This window comes from Sinocyclocheilus anshuiensis, unplaced genomic scaffold, assembly GCF_001515605.1.
Source record: "Sinocyclocheilus anshuiensis isolate Anshui unplaced genomic scaffold, SAMN03320099.WGS_v1.1 scaffold534, whole genome shotgun sequence".
In the NCBI taxonomy this organism is placed as follows: Eukaryota; Metazoa; Chordata; class Actinopteri; order Cypriniformes; family Cyprinidae; genus Sinocyclocheilus; species Sinocyclocheilus anshuiensis.
The window spans coordinates 210,622-212,786 of record NW_015547712.1 but is presented as its reverse complement, the minus strand read 5'-3'; the positions used below and the strand labels follow the sequence as shown (position 1 = coordinate 212,786).

At 38.1% G+C, this 2,165-nt stretch overlaps 1 long non-coding RNA gene across 1 annotated transcript; it reads left to right on the top strand.

Moving 5' to 3' along the window:
* The first annotated feature begins 1,062 nt into the window (after nt 1-1,062).
* Nucleotides 1,063-1,740, top strand: LOC107704028 (uncharacterized). Its single transcript, XR_001635902.1, has 3 exons — nt 1,063-1,354; nt 1,453-1,513; nt 1,635-1,740. It is a non-coding gene; the product is annotated as an uncharacterized LOC107704028 (long non-coding RNA).
* The last annotated feature ends 425 nt before the right edge of the window (nt 1,741-2,165 follow it).

The window sequence follows — 2,165 nt, the reverse complement described above, 5'->3', positions numbered from 1 at the left end:
TTTGGGAACCACTGATATAGAGACTGAGCTCAATATCGCAGCAGCGGCCGCGGATTCTCCAGAGGATGAGGGCAGAAATCACGAAGCGATAAACCGTTCTTCTCCACCAGTCTCATCCAGACCCCAGAGATGATGTCCTGATGATATCTCATCATATTTATTGAGCGTTTATGCGGTCTAGGGAACTCAAGCAGGTGTGAGTGAGTGTATTGAGTGACCCAAAAATGAAAATTGCTCTGCAGTGAATGGGTGCCGTCAGAATGAGAGTCCAAACAGCTGATAAAAACATCACTGTAATCCACAAGTAATCCACACCACTCCAGTCCATCAGTTAACATCTGGAGAAGCCAAAAGATGCGTGTTTGTAAGAAACAAATCCATTATTAATTCAATTCAAGTTTATTTGTATACGCTTTTCACGATACAAATCGTCGCAAAGCAGCTTCACAGAAAATGAAAGTTTCTACATTATATTTAGAAGCAGCTTATCAGTGGCGACTATGTAACAGTGATGTCCATAATATGGCAGAAAGTAACATACAGTAAAAATCATGTAGTTAGTCAATGACATGCACTCAACTGTGAACACTATCGACAGCAATCAAATTTATAGCAAAATTTGGGAGTTTTGTATGTTGGTTCAGGGTTTGGTCATCTCAGATCTTTTAAGGGTTGGATCCAGACTGAAGCTTGTGTAATTCCTAGGTTCCTCGGGATGCCAATCCCATGACAAACAGAGAAAAATTAGCGTAGGACCGTATAATAGAACTGTTTTAAAGTATAGTCTGATCTCTCTTTATTCACAGAGTGGTAGTAGTAATAATAATAATAATAAAAGTAAGGAACACATACACTGTTATATCTTGTTCAAATTGTAACTTATTTTGTCACATTAATAAAAAAAATCAAATGGCCACCCAATAAGAAGAGTTACGTACACAATTATTTTCATTCTATAAATCGGATTAGATACATTTCTAAGGAATTATAAATGGCTTATTAGGAAGTCCCAGCATGATTCTGATGATAAATGTGACTTTTATTCTGGGAAATCTGCTACCGACAAGCAGTGCTCTCAGTGCTGTTGTTTCTCGTGATGTTGATTCAGAAAGTGCATGGACGCTGTGAAGAAGGAGTGGGGCGTCAGGAGATGGCTCTGGCTTTCCTTACACTACTGAAGCTGCATCAGGAGGAAAACTCGCTCGAGGACGCCCAGCTTCTGATGCTCGAGAGAGACGGGTGTAAACAATAAGTGCATGATTATTATTTCTGATCTGCAGAAACTTTCACTTCCCTTAGTAGAAAGAAAACTACGAGGCGTCTGTAATGTGTTGCAGATGATTCCTGAAATGAAGTAAACCCTGTTTTGTTTGTTTGTATGATTTGTTAAATATGTGATTTTCACGTTACGCATGCTTGATGTTAATTGCATTCTTTTTATATATCACTCAGGGAGAAGGAATGAAAAAGAAGACTCTCGATGACTAAGAAGTCCGAGTACATTTGATAAGAAGTGTGTAAATGTTAGATTTTCTAGATTTTTCGCTGAGAATGTTTGACTTGTGTGTGTACACCTGAGATTTTCTTCAGTGGCTGTGAATGAAGGACTGACCGTCGGTCTTGATTGTGTCCAGCAGGGAGCGCAAACGCTGCGTTTCTCAAACCTGCTGCTTTCCAGGAACCACAGCCTGCCTGCAGTTAGATGAACATTTCATATTTGTCCAAATCTAATCATTTTCAGCAGCTTTTGAGATGATACTAGTGGATTTTCTCCTGTCGAGTTCATGTTTTTTATTAAATAAAGAAATGAAAAACAGTAAATCTAAATGTCATTTATATATATATATAATTACATTTTCTCATTCAGAAGTATTTTGTAACTTCATTCTAAAAAATGCTGGGTTGTTTCAACCCAACTTTGGGTCAAATATGGACGAACCCAGCCATTGGGTTACATTTTTCAATTACATTTTTAACCCAATGGTTGGGTTAGTCCATATTTGACCCAAAGTTGGGTTGAAACAACCCAGCATTTTTTAGAGTGTTGTTTAAACATCTTTAGAGTGTACAAGTTAAACACGGTTTTTATTTTAGCAAGAAAAAAACTGGTTAAGAGTACACTAAATATGTGGCCCTGGAGCACAAAAGCAGTGTTAAGTCGCTGG